The following is a 15,951-nucleotide window of genomic DNA, read 5'->3' as shown; positions in this document are numbered from 1 at the left end:
ATATATATAAAATATATATATACATACATACATACATATACATGCATACATACATACATTAGATATATATATATATATATATATAATATATATATATATATATATATATAATATATATATATATAAATAATATATATATATATACATGCATACATACATACATTATATATATAATATATATATCATATATATATATATATAATAAATTAATGTATGTATGTATGCATGATACATTAGTAGATTGCCATAGTTTATTAAAAAACGTTTCGCACACAATTTCTCGGTGCATCATCAGTCTGTGAACAATAAAAGTAAATACATTATAAAAAGGAATTCACAAAATTACAAGGTAATTAAAAATTAATGGTTTAAAAAGAAAAGCAGAAGTTAAAAGTTAAAAAAATACGTTAAAAACACTGTAAAAAGAGAGAGAGAGAACTGAGACACCAACCATCCAACGGCAAAAGACGAAGAAGGAATAGCAAAACCTGACGTCCCAAACAAAAAGTCAGTTATGCCAAATACAGAGGGGAAGAAGCCGTGGTGTGATTGTTCAAAGAGGGAACTAGCCTTTTGATAAGTAATGACTCCAGAGTAGTTAGATGATCTGGGTCCTTTGTATATCCAATAATAGAGAAGTGCTGTTTCAAGACCTCTATTTTGCATATAGCAGCATGATTTTAATGTTAGAAAACTCTGGTTGCTTAATTCTCTGGCCTGTACGAAAACTGAAACCCACATGCAGGATAGGTTCATTTTTCAGCTGTAAAGATCGCTTGCAATCCTTCATGAGATCTAATGTTGTATACAAATTCACATGCCCTGGATGTCCGGGCTCTTACATCGGATCTACTCGTAGGCTGTTGCAAGTGAGATATTGCAGCCACATGGGTTTCAGTTTTCGTACAGGCCAGAGAATTAAGCAACCAGAGTTTTCTAACATTAAAAAATCATGCTGCTATATGCAAATATAGAGGTCTTGAAACAGCACTTCTCTATTATTGGATATACAAAGGACCCAGATCATCTAACTACTCTGGAGTCATTACTTATCAAAAGGCTAGTTCCCTCTTTGAACAATCACACCACGGCTTCCCCTCTGTATTTGGCATAACTGACTTTTTGTTTGGGACGTCAGGTTTGCTATTCTTCTTCGTCTTTTGCCTTGGATGGTTGGTGTCTCAGTTCTCTCTCTCTCTCTTTTTACAGTGTTTTAACGTATTTTTTTAACTTTTAACTTCTGCTTTTCTTTTTAAACCATTAATTTTTAATTACCTTGTAATTTTGTGAATTCCTTTTTATAATGTATTTACTTTTATTGTTCACAGACTGATGATGCACCGAGAATTGTGTGCGAAACGTTTTTTTAATAAACTATGGCAATCTACTAAATGTATCATGGTACCCCCTGAAGTATTAATATATATAAATAATATATATATACATACATACATACATAATATATATACAATGCATTACATACATACAATTATGATAATAATATATAATATAATAATATATATAATATATATATATATATAATATATATTCTATAATATATATTAATATATATAATATATATATTATAATATATATATATATAATAATTTAATACAATCCCAATATATATATATATATATTATAATATATATATAATATATAAAATATATAATATATATATTACTAATATATTGGGAATTTTTATCAATGAACATATAATACTACATAATAGTAATAATAATAATGACTGCTTTTTAGCGTATGGATACTTGCATTGCCAATTTAGTTATTTGTTCCTCGATATCCCTGAAATTACTTTAAGCAGAAGCGCGGAGTTCGATAAGAGGGCGACAGGAATGCGATAATGATCTAGGAGATCTTTGCTTTGGATGATATGAAAACAATGGGGGGAGTGGGGATGGGGGCGGAGGTACTGTAAAATGAAGAGCCGAATTTGTGACAAATAATTCCGAGGGTGGGAGGGATTACCGACGAGGTCGCCGGCGAATGAGAGAAAAAGAAAAAAAGAGCGGGGAAGAAGCAGCGAGCGTAATTATTTTCTTATTTTATTTGAACTCTGATATTGTTATCAATTATTCTCGCTTGCCGGCCGGGAATATGCAGTAGCAAGCATTTGGCCCGTCGTCTCTCACGCGATTTCGCAGCTAAGAATAGCCGCATCTGGAGCCTCTATTTGTATGACTTCGAGTCATTAGCGGGCAGCGCAGGCGAAAGAAAAATGGAGAGATGGAGAGTTAGCATGTATATAAAGCAAGATTTTTCTCCCCCTGCTCTCCCATAAAAACTCGAAGTTCAGCGCTGAAAAGAGGTGCATTTAGCCGAATTAAAGAAAACGAAAGATGCTCCGAAAAGGGGGAATCTGTTGGGGAGGGAGGCTTAAATCCCCGAGGAATTGAGGGGGAATTCAAGTCCGAAACGCATAAAGATATTGCGTGATGGGAAGGATAAGATTCTGGCGATAATAAAGTTACATGTGTGTGTGTTACTTATCTCTCCTGGACAGGGTTTTTTTCCTGGTTTAATCTCTCTCTCTCTCTCTCTCTCTCTCTCTCTCTCTCTCTCTCTCTCTCCTTATTTATATAAGGGAGTGCTTCAGTAAATCAGATACTTTGGAGATTAAGTGAGTGCACACACCCATTATACATACACACACACACACACCAACACACACACACATTATACAAAAATATATATATATATATATTATATAATATATATATATATAATAATATTATATATATATATATATGTATATATATATAATATATGTAAGTTTTCTGGCCCACAGGGGGATCGAACCTCCAGGCTATCAACTGAAAGGCTCAGGCGCTACTAACTGACTTACACAAGTCATAACAGAAGGAGGAACCCAAGTATCTCTCTCTCTCTCCTCTCTCTCTCTCTCTATTTATATATATATAATATATATATATATATATATATATATATATATATATATATATATATATCTCAACAGCGTATATGTAGAGACCAATAACGCCTTGTGAATTACTCTCCGTAAAACAGGCGTCTTTCTTTCTTGTCTCGCAGAGCTGCGAGATCGTTATCTCTCGCTATCTGGCAATCTCGTCTAGTTTCTACAGCACGAACTTGGTGCGCCTTTATCACCGCGATCGTTTCCAAATAGCACCTTGCTTCGCTCTCCTCCCCCCCCCCCCACCCACCCTCCCCTTGCCCGCTCTCTTTCTCCCCTCTGCATCAACCAATTTCCCCTTCCCTCACGTTGATACCCCTTCCGACATCATCTCTCTCTCTCTCTCTCTCTCTCTCTCTCTCTCTCATTTGACTACCCCCTACCCTCCCATGCCAGTTTCCCCCCTTCCTTCACAGTGGTATCCCATCCTACACCATCTCTCTCTCTCTCTGTCTCATTTGACTTCCCCCTCCATTTCCCCCCCCCTCCCTCCATCACCAATCTCCCCCTCCCTCGCACTGGTATCCCTCCTACACTACCTCTATTCAGTGCTCTCTCTCTCTCTCTCTCTCTCTCTCTCTCTCTCTACCTACCCCATCACGCTACCATGACGGCCCCCTCCACCTTCAATAAACATGAAGGTATAAAATTCTTACACGTAATCGTAAAACAAACATATATGCATTAACCATCATGAAGAGCGGGACAATATTGAGGTCATTAGAGTCATTATCATTTCTGTAAGAATTGGGGTATCTAATGGAAATCTATAATTACAAGGGATGCTTTTATTTTTTTTTATCTTTTATTTATTTTTTTTTTTTAATCTTTTAAGGTGAAGTCGAGTAGACTTCATTTTCCAGGAAGTCGTGACTTATCGTTTCGTGTAATTATCAAACAATCGAAAATTGTCTTTTGCGGGATCGAACAACTGGTCTTTGGTGGCAGGAAAGGAGTATCATAAACTCATTAAGAAGAATTATTCAGAAAATTAGCAATAAATGAGTGAGCGTAAGTGTAGCGTTCAACGGGCTGACTGTGAATTTGTACGAACGTAATTTCTTCATAACAATGAAACTCGGTTACAGTTTTTTTTTTTCTTATTTTATTTTACAGCCTGTTATTTGTTGCAGCATGGATATTATCGCCTTCGATTTCGTTAATTTCGTTCTTCGTGTTCAGAGGCGTAATGACCGATAAAAATCACTAATGACCTCCAATGTTAATGGAAGCAGGGCATGATAAATGACGAATGACTTTGCCATAACACTTTAACTCTCGCTGGAACGCTTCATTTTTGTAATACTTCTCCGATTGGTATTTTTAATGAATTTATATCATCATTCAGGAGATAAATCCCGTTCGTCTGAAACACGCCTACATTGGGGGCCACTGACTTTCAGTTCAAAGGTCATGGTGCTCAGACGAAATGAACAGCAGAAAATAATAGGATATACAGAACGAAGAGAAATACGTAAATACAGGGAGAATTGTTTTATAGAATTAATACATTCAAAATTTGTTTTAGGTTTTTAGGTAGTAATACATTTAAAGCATAAATACAAGATGAATTGGTTTGTGGTAGTAATATATTAAAATGTTGTTTTAGGTAGTATTACATTTAAACATAAATACAAGGACAATTGTTTCATGGTAGAAATACATTCAAAATTTGTATGACGTACTAATACATTTAAAACATAAATGCAAGGTGAATTGGTTTGTGGTAATAATACATTCAAAATTTGTATTACGTACTAATATATTTAAAACATAAATACAAGAAGAATGGTTTCATGGTAGTAATACATTCAAAATTTGTATTACGTACTAATACATTTAAAACATAAATACAAGGTGAATTGGTTTGTGGTAGTAATACATTAAAAATTTCTTTTGTTCAAACTCCTTTTGTGTCATAGTACTGCTTTACATGCTTTAATACTTGCCCGAACGTGGTCCAAGACTTAGTAAACATAGTTTTAGTATTTTGCTGGAATTTTTAGTTCACGAAAGCCACTTTACATGTGAAAGTATATATGTGTCCAGGATAGAAATGACAGAAGATTTGAACCTTTGAAGTTCAGTTCAGCTGCGCAGAAGAGGATCTCTGTGTTATATTTTCATATTTGTTCTTCATAAAGGTTACTTGTATTAAACCTTCACGCCTCATCACGATGACTCCAGGGAATCTATAAACGTATATTCATGAGTGACAAAATCTACGAATTTTTGGGGAGAATTATTTCCCTTACAGGAACGCAATTTAGTATAGTACTAGAACCTTTATTGTATTTTTAAGATTCAGGTCGTTTCGAACACGTGCTAATTCTGTCAAAATTATTGCTTAATTCCTCTAACAATTCCTACCATTTTTAGTCTTCTGTAAAAGAAAGCTATAGAGTTAGCTTTGTCTGTCCGTCCGCATTTTTTCTGTCCGCCCTCAGATCTTGAAAACTACTGAGGCTAGAGGGCTGCAAATTGGTGTGTTGATTATCCTACTTGCAATCATCAGACTTACCGAATTGCAGCCCTCTAGCTTCAGTGTTTGTTTTTTTTTTTATCTCATTTAAGGTTAAAGTTAGCCATGATCGTGCTTCTGGCAGTGCTATTGGACAGGCCACCATCAGGCCGTGGCTGAAAGTTTCATGGGCCGTAGCTCAAACAGAATTATACACTGTACAGAAAACTCGATTGCGCCCAAGAAACTTCGGCGCATTTTCTACTTGTTTATGATTAGAATAAACGTCATTTTCTCTTGATTTTTTGTGCATATTTAAGAAATCTGAGACACTTCTTTCTTTGTCGTTGACCTTCCTTGAAAGAACAGAGTACTTTACAAAAAGACCTACCTGAGAAAAAAGGGTACTCACTGTTCTTACAGGTACTATTTTTGTCAGTGATCTGCTCAACAAGGAATCTGTGAGTATTGTGCTGACGTTAGCAGTCCGTGACTTGGTATCTAAACTACGTATTCTCTCTTCTCAGCTTAAAACTTTGGCACTTCCGTTCTTTCTCTACCATCTTTTCTGTGTCAGGCAAAGGTTTCCTCCTTCTAAACCTTCTTTAGGACTGTCTGAACATTTCTCCTCCTTGCCTGGGATCTGGTCATTACCTTTATTAACAATCACGTTAAACGAAAACGTTGGGTAAATTGTGTGTTTACATCTTCATCAACCTTGTATGTTTTAAATAGGCCCATATTTTCTTGCAACTGAAATTCTCTCTCTCTCTCTCTCTCTCTCTCTCTCTCTCTCTCTCTCTCTCTCTCTCTCTCTCTCTCTATTGTGAAGCAAGGAAAATATTATAGCGCAATCCCTTTACACGTACACACATACTATATATCATCCTCCAAACCTTTTGGAGATATCATTCTGTTACCTTCTTTGCATCACCTATTCAGTAATCCACAGGTCGTTTCATCCCACCATCATCCTCTACTTTTGGTCCCAAATGCCTAGCTTTTATAACACAACCAATTCATTTTTTCATCAGCCTTATTACCTTACTTTCGAAGTTCTATATCCTAGCCTTCACTTATCGCCATAACCTTCATCATGCTAATAACTGCTACTTTGAATTTTCTTGTCTTACAAATATGTTCTACTTCTTACTCCAGGTATAATTCCAACTATACTTTTCTTATTCAACTCCCTGCCAGGTATAATTCCAAATATACTAAGTAACGTTGCAACCCATAATTCTTGCAATGACACGCAGAAATACAGAAACGAATACAAATGACAACACTGTGTCTTAGCTCTCATTTTTATAGGTAGTACAGACAAAATTCCTTGTCTGTTCTACAAAAGTTACTCCTCATCGTTCATAATCATTTGCTCCACTAATTCTGATAATTGTGGATACTTTTGGGCGAGTGCATGCATGGAGGGTGATATATCTATCATGTTGATAACGACTGCTCAGTTCGAATTCTGCTCTATATTTTAATATTTCTGGAAACACCTATTCTAAGATGCCGGTTTTGATTGTGGAAGGCTATGGATAGGATATTGAAAAAGTACAGTTTTGAATGAAGCACGCTCATTCTTACTGAAAGAGAATATCAGAATTTCACTCGGGTATTACCCCTTAAAGGTATACCCGCTAAATTACCAAGCACCGTCGCTCGCTACCTGTGCGGTAACCCAATCAATCAATCATTCTTTGCGAGGCATCGGGGCAACAAACCTACCTACCTCCTCCCCACCCCAAATCCTTCCACCACCCCTCTCAGCTTCCAGACCACACCACACACCGATCCCCTTCAGCGCTGGCAGCCATTTTGAGCATGCAAGCCACGTGGCCAACTGCCAATTACGTCAGCAAATGGCTTGGGACGTGATTGGAGTGTGGTTGAGAGTCTGTAATGGTGGGAACTGACAAGATTTGCTGATACGTGGCTCTGCTGCTGCTGCTGTTGCTCCATTTAACCTCTGAGGGCAGTTATATGGAGACACTCACAGACGCGGAGAGAGAGAGAGAGAGAGAGAGAGAGAGAGAGAGAGAGAGAGAGAGAGAATTTCAACAAAGAACGAATAAAACTTCGGGAATTTCGCCCGTGAAACTGAAGAATACAAATATAAAAGCTACACGGACCAACGACACGACATGCATAGCGTGGCATTTGTACAAAGATATTCCCAAGCGTTGTAAAATATAAGTTGCAAAACAAATAAAAGAGAAAAGAAAAAAAAAAAAAAGGGTGGCTGCCGCCATAAGTTACACTGCGAAAAAAAGAGGGGAACAGGAAATCGAACGGGAGAAAGGTTGAAAAATGTGAGCTTTCAATTTTTTCCCCTCAAACTCGACAAAAAGGGGTTTTAAAACATATGCAGAAAAAGTAAGTGTAAAACAAAGGGCTCCAAATAAAATAGAAAAGGGTAGTAAAAAAAAAAAATAAATACTCTGGAATAAATACTATTTTGTAACAAAAGTTTCAAATCTGGCTGGCTTAATATCATCTGGAAGGAAAATTAAACTGAGGGTAAATTAAAAATGAAGAAACGAAAGGAAGTTTTTGAATTTCATTTGGAGGGGTCGGGGGATGGGGTCGGGGGGAGGCATTTCGATGACCACATGTGCGCGTTTCCTGGTTGGCCAGACCTCGGGTCCTTTGAAAAGGTGGTCCAATCATCCAATTAATTAAATGGGTCCTGAGTCGTTACCTTATATATTTCAGGTGCCAAGGATCAAAAGCGAAGACAGACGATTTCTAAAAAAACGATGGTGTAACAGTTTCATGAACTTTCCCAATTTTTGTTGCTAGGAGGAAACAGGTCCTACTATTGATATTGCAGTTTCCAATGGCCAAAGGTCAAATTTTTCTTTGGTTAGTGGATGATGGGAAGAAGTAAAGTCTAATTGAGTTGAAATTAGTTTTGACAATTTTTTTTTTATCCCAAAAAGTAATAGTAGCAGTAGACGGACCGCTCAGAAAAAATATAAGTAATACTAGTGATATCAGCCATTCATTATTACCCCTAACACTATTCTCCTTGTATTCTGATACATTGTTATGTGTTGGTCTGTTCATTAATTTTTTTTCTTATTTATATAAGTGAGAGCTTTTCCTTCTGTATATAACTTTACCTCGTCTTACTTCTTCCTAATGAACACCTGTTGGCTACTTCAAGGCAAACAGTGGCGGATCTAGAATTCTTTCATAGGATTATCACACACACACACACACATATACATATATATATATATATATATATATATATATATATATATATATATAATACTATATATATATATATATATATACATATATATGTCTATATATATATATATATATATATATATATATATATATATATATATATATATCATGTGCACACATACGGGACATATATACCAATATTTATATATGTATGCAATTACATATACTATATACACACAGTAGTAGTAGTAGTTGTTGTTATTGTTTTGGTTGTTGGGCAGTTGTTATTGATGTTGTAGTTTAAATAATCATTAATTAAGCATATTTGTACTACTAATAATAATTTATGAAAGAAAAAAGAAAACAATTTTCAATTATTCTTATCTCTGGGGGTGGGGGGGGGTGACGTGACAATGGCAACCACCCTCTCCAATCCTCCAGTGCAGGCAAATATAGAGTTTTGGAAATTTCAATGATAAAATTCATCAACATTTTGGGAAGCTGCATGGGAATCTTTTAGCCATACACCCCCTCTCCCCCCCTCCAAATCCTGAAATTCACGACTATTTGAACTAACACCGTATTATGAAAGTCCTGAATGCTAACCTCATTTTACAAGTAAAAAGGTATATTGGAAGATGGTAGACTTCCTCCACACATGAAAAATACATTGTGTATGTATGTGTGTGTGTGTGTGAGAGAGATAGAGAGAGAGAGAGAGAGAGAGAGAGAGAGAGAGAGAGAGAGAGATTAACTGTGGCACAGGAGTGAATGACCCTACTTGATTTACATTTCATTGAACCATTTACGCTCTAGGCCTAGGCCTAACAATGGCAATACAAAATGCCACTCAAATTTAGCAAACAAAGGAATATCGTCTCTAATACTTCGCGTTTTTCCTTTTTCATTCCCGTGTGTGTGTATATATATATATATATATTATATATATATATATATATATATATATTATATATATAATATATATATATATATATATATATATATATATGTATGTGTGTGTGTGTGTGTGTGTGTGTACACACACACGTGTGTATGTCTCCCTGTGTGTTATTGTGTGATTATATTCAACAGCAATTACGATTACATTTGCAAAACCAAGAACTTTAAACAAATTTTCATTTTACAAAGGAATCAATGATTTCATTTCCAACATCATGTGTCTTCTGACCTTCAGCGCTCACAAAGAAACAATAACGAATCAAATATGCAACCTTTTACAATGAATATAAAATCAGCTGATCACAAATAGTACTATCTTTGGATATGTTTTATCTGGATTGTATGTTATTCACTGTAAAAATCAGAAGTCTTTTTAAAGTTGTATGCAGAGGCCGTCTTCGTTTGCAAATCCCTTTAATATCTTATAAGAAAAAGTTTCATGTTTTACTAGGCTTGTATATTATTCATTGTAAAAATAAACAAGGCATGACCCGACCTCCAGCTTACTCGGAGCGCGAGCTAAAATCTACGGATAAATAGCACGTTGTCTCTTCAACGAAAATTGAAATAAATACGCTGTATTTTATTAGAAATAATTGTTCTGTAATGTTTAGTATAAACATTATTTATTTTGTACATTTTCATTCTAATAAATAAGTATTAAAATACCCTATCCCAAAATTACTGTAACTTTAACTCGACGCGAAACACCTTTGTAGACCTTTTGAGGTTTTTACTTAGAGCTTTCCTACCCCCCACTCCCTCCCAGAACAACAACAACAAACAAAGTAGTTTGTTGGTTTACTCCCCGAGTAAGCAAAAAAGTGTTTGTTAAGTCATATGGAGAGGCCATCTTCGTTCGCAAGTTCCTTTGAAATCATGAAAAAGCTTATAAAGAAAATTTACACTACATTTATGTTGGTAAATTTAGGAAACGTAGTTACAAAACATAACATGGTGAAAAAACGACAAATTCACGAGGGGTTTCTGATGTCAATAATAATTCGTTCCGGATTCGTATACCATCCAGCAGTATATAGAACCATCTAGTTAAGTTCAAAATTCACATCGTCCATTAAAACCTCTAATGGACGGTTCCCAGTCACGGCGTCTTCCATTACTGACAACGTACGGTAATTATCGCCCTCATAAAATATTAGATTAAGTCGACAAAAAGCCAGACAGCTGTCATTTGTCTTACACTTAGAGAAAGCGTGTCTTCTCCAGCCCGTTTTTTGTTTACTCGTCTGTGACATCTATCAGTTACTTCAGACAACTGTGGTATTATCATGATCGTAGTAATGAATGGCATTATTATTATTATTATTGTTGTTGTTGCTGCTGCTGTTCATTCGTAATGAAGCAAAAGTGATGTTAACATATTCAGGCGATTTTAGGAGGACAAATAAGAGATAATGGAACCACGAAATATCATCGTAGTTAAACATGGATTAAACGGTTAGTATTTTTATTATATATATAGTATCCGGTATCTATATATATATATATATAATATATATATATATATTATATATATATATATATTTGGGTATTCATGTTTTATTTCCTTGCAATATTTGGTTGTCGGTAGATTAAAAAAGTATGAAAAAGCAATATATATATATATCTACATATATATAGATATAATAATATATATATATATCTATATATATATATATATATATAGTATATATATATAATATATATATATATATATATATATATTATATATATATATATATATATATCTAGTATATTATAATCTATATATATATCATATATATATATATATATATATATATATATATATATATATATATATATTATATATTCTATATATATAGATATATATATAATATATTATATAATATATTAATTATAATATATATATATATATACAAATATTGCTTTAATTCTTTTTTTATATACCGGCAACCAAAATATTACGTACTAGCAGCAATCATATTAAACTTGCATACCCCAAAAAGATGTCTGAGCAGAATTTGTTACTGATATTCAGTGCTTTAATATTTTATACATTTTGTGTTGCAATTACTTAATTTCACAACCTAAATGATTTGATAACTGGCCTGCCTTGGTTAAGTTAGAAGAGCGTCTCTGTATTTAAATTTACGAGATATATTGAATAATTCGCTTTCCAGTGCGTCTTATCTTCAATTTCCATTTTCAAGTAAGTAATTTATTCTCCTGCTTTCATCAGAATCGATAATCGTACTCTTAAAGATTTGTGCATTGTTCGCGCAAGTCCATTTATTATTATTATTATTATTATTATTATTATTATTATTATTATTATTATTATTATTATTATTATTATTATTATTATTATTATTATTATTATCATCATTATTATTATTATTATTATTATTATTTATTATTATTATTATTATTATTATTATTATTATTATTATTATTATTATTATTATTATTATTATTCAGAATATGAAATTATTATTATTATTATTATTATTATTATTATTATTATTATTATTATTATTATTATTATTATTATTATTATCCAGAAGATGAACCCTATTCTTATGGAACAAGTCCACCAAGGCGGCCATTGATCTGAAATTCAAACTTCCGAAGAATATAAGGTGATCATTTGAATGAAGCAACAGAAAGTAACAGGAAATGCGGAAAGAAGAGAGCAGTCATTATAAATGAATAATAAATTGCCAAATGAATAAATACACAGATAAGAATGAAAGTATATATATATATATAGTATATATATATATATATATATATATAGATATATATGATATATATATATATATTATATACTATATATATATATATATATATGTATATATAATATATATAATATACATATAATAATAAAGTACAAGGATTAATGTCATAGCAATGAGCTTTCTATTTTCCAATAACACAATTTCTCCCGAGAACTCCCGACGAAAAATGGGAGTGGTTGAGAGTTGTAAGATGACGATACACATCCGGTGAGCGTGCACGCAAACGCTGCTCCTCCTCCTCCTCCTCCTCCTCCTCCACCTCTTCCACCTCCTCCACCATGCGCAAGAGATGAAGGGAAGAGGGGGCGACGTGACCTGTGCCCGGGTCAGCCGCAGTTTGATCTCTCGCCGCTCCCGATGACCCTCCAATGGCCGTGGGGGCAAACTTTTTTTTTTTTGTCTCTCCCTGACGTGCCTGCCTCCTCCCCCCTCGTAAAATCATCGCTGCCAACGCCGGAGAAAAGTTCAGCCTTTTTACCTGTCATATCGTTTAAGCTTTCCAATTTCGTTCATAGAAACAGAAAATCTAATTAAACCGGATTTTTCGATTACGTCAAAAAGAATTCTTCGAGTCTCAACCCAGAACGCAAAGAAGGAACGAGCCGCGAATCTTGTTTATTTTTTTCCTCACATTGTTTGCGATGCTGTTTTGTATGCTGAAGTCACGTGCCTCTCGTGACCTCTCACCCGGGCCCATTATGACACTGGTAACACTGACAGATCCCGAGTGTTCGGGCTGCAAACACCTAATGATGATAGTTGGAGAGCTTAAGCATAGAGCTGGGAAGATGCCGGTTATTAACAACTCGAAGAAATCGCCATAAATGTTTGTAGGCACGAGAACGCTCTGCTCGGAGAAGCAGCCACTAAACATCACAAGATGCTCTTCAAATTTTTTTTTCATTCTTTCTTTTTAAAAGGTGTTTGGTGATTTTACCTCCTAAGCTTTAGAGCAGTGTTTCTTCAACTTTCTTGTGCAGCGGATCCCTTTTATCAAAATTACTCATGTAGTGGACCTCTTGTTGTGATAATTTCCTTCTTGGGTTTAAAAGTGTTTTCAGGGTATAATAAATAGTACTAATATTGCTACTGAATTATTTATTAATGGCTTATCTTCAACATGAATGTTTACATTTTACTTAAAATAACTTTCACAACATTATTAATTTTGCAATTTTGCACACAAATTTTAGTGAACTTAATAGCAATCCTCATCACATTATCCTGAGGACCCCTTGGAACATTCCACGGACCCCACTTTATGAAACACTGCTTTAGAGAATTGCATAAAATAATGTACCAGGGATAAAATCATTTTAAGAATTTGGTAAGAACGAGTTACTGTTGTAAAAAGTTATTTGACGATTTTTACTCCCCAGAGGATTGCAAAAACAAAAGAACGCAATTGAACGATAATATAATTGTAGGCGTTTAATAAGAACGATTTTTACTGATGGAACAGGTTATTTGACGGTCCCCCCCCCCCCCCCCACCCGGCCCCCCATACAACTCCTAGCTTACAGAAACAAACTAAAGCAACTGAAGAGTAGTTAAGATAAGCTAAAATATTTTACTGTTAGAAATACTTACTCGACGATTTTTACCCCTCCCCCCACAGGCTTACAGAAACAAACTAAAGCAACTGAACGGTAGCTAAGATAAGGTAAAAGTTTTAAACTGTAGTGGAATCAAGTAAATTTCAGCATGATAAGAACGATTTACTGTTGAAAAAAATATTTTTTTTTACTCCTCAGAAAATTACAGAAATAAATGAACGTATTTGAACGTTTGGCTAAGATCAACTAAAAAAAAAAAGTTTAGGCTGTAGTGGAATCAAATAGATTGTAGCATTTGATAAGAACGATTACTGTCGGAAGTAGTTATTTGACGAGATGTACTCCCCAGCGGATTATAGAAACAAACAGACGTAAATAAACGGTGGAAAAGATGAGCTTAAATCATTTCAGGAATCAAATAAATAAATTTGATGAGAACGATTTACTTTTGGAAGAAATTATTTGGCTATTCTCACTCCCCAGAGAATTATAGAGACGAACAAAGGCCACTGAACGGTGGCTGAGAAAAGCGAAAATCATTTGAGGCTTTAGTGAAATCAAATACGTTTCAGCATTTGATGAGAACGATTACTTTTGGAAAAACGTTAATTGGCAATTTTTACTCCCCAGAAAATTATAGAAACAAACAAACGACACTTCAGAAAAGCTAAACTCATTTCAGGCAGTAGTGGAATCGAATGAATTTCAGTATATCATCAAAATGATTTACTGTTGAAATCATATTTTAGGACAATTGCGCACAAGTGAAGTGAAATTTACAAAACGGTTAACGTTTATTATATTTTGGTTTCTGTAAAAGTTTTTATGTAGTAAACTTGCGTTTGAGTTGATTTTATGAGTCTTCGGCTGCAAATGCGGAAAGTCATTCTCTCTCTCTCTCTCTCTCTCTCTCTCTTTCTGTAGATTTGATAGAGTTTATGTCTGTTTCCAGGGAACCTGATTTTGTTTTCATTTGGTTACTTAAAAGGAAGTTTTATACCAATGGCATGGTATCAATCAATTTTTTCTCATGCATATAATGAGCCAAGATATTACAGGTACGATTTAGCCTTTACGTAACTCTTGTAAACGTGAATACCTATTGTTTTTGTTCTTCAGCGGAGAGATTTTTTTTTTTTTTTTTTTTTTTTTTACAGTGTTTGCATGAAACAGGGAGGTTGCCTTAAATGAAAACTCAAATATTTTGGTAACAACTCTCTCTCTCTCTCTCTTCTTCTCTCTCTCTCTCTCTCTCTCTCCTCTCTCTCTCTCTCTCTTTTCTGGGGATCGCCATCTGTTCTTCCTTGAGAAAATCCAGTGATGCTCGTATAGCTTTCTAGACACTAACATACAACCCCTCAGTGAATCTCCTTACCTAGTTAGTTTCAGTACAAAAAAATATTTTAAATGAATTTAGTACTATCCGTAAGAAAAAAAAAAAGTCCCAGAGGAACAATACTCTTCTGTCTGTTGCATTTGTTAAATAGATATTTCTTAGCATATATCATGATTGCAGCAAAAAAAACAAAAAAACAAAACAAGAGTGAAATCATGTAAGCAATTTTCTAACTGACAAAAAAAAAACACTTGTAAATTGCTCTCTCTCTCTCTCTCTCTCTCTCTCTCTCTCTCTCTCTCTCTCTCTCTCTCTCTCTGGTTGGGGAACAGATACTACATATCTTTGTCTCTGGAAATAATAAAACAAATCATAAAAAATATTGGACAACATCATTATTAATCGTTTTTATTGACCTATCGGTGGCTAGCGAGTGTAGTGACGACAATTATACATCTGACATTTCCTCTGTTATTTGAAGAGGAGAATTTTTTATGCTGTTTAGGAAAAGATTGCTCAACCATAGACGATCTAAAGGACGCAGTTAAAGATTGATTAGAGCTGGGGGGGGGGTGGGGCGGGGGGCTTGCAGTCTTAACAAGATTAAGACAATTTATGTGTACTGATTAGCATACGCATACTTTACATATGTAAACATACGAGTGTATATATTTAAATATGGCGGTTAAACCGAGTTG

The 15,951-nt window shown here is 34.3% G+C and overlaps 1 long non-coding RNA gene across 1 annotated transcript in view; it reads right to left on the bottom strand.

Moving 5' to 3' along the window:
• Window positions 1-15,951, bottom strand: part of LOC135214573 (uncharacterized) — a 198,072-nt gene that overhangs the window by 99,484 nt on the left and 82,637 nt on the right. The gene's annotated exons all lie outside the window — the stretch shown is intronic.

The sequence above is a fragment of the Macrobrachium nipponense genome, chromosome 46, assembly GCF_015104395.2.
Source record: "Macrobrachium nipponense isolate FS-2020 chromosome 46, ASM1510439v2, whole genome shotgun sequence".
NCBI classification, from domain to species: Eukaryota; Metazoa; Arthropoda; class Malacostraca; order Decapoda; family Palaemonidae; genus Macrobrachium; species Macrobrachium nipponense.
This window is presented reverse-complemented; position numbering and strand designations above follow the sequence as displayed.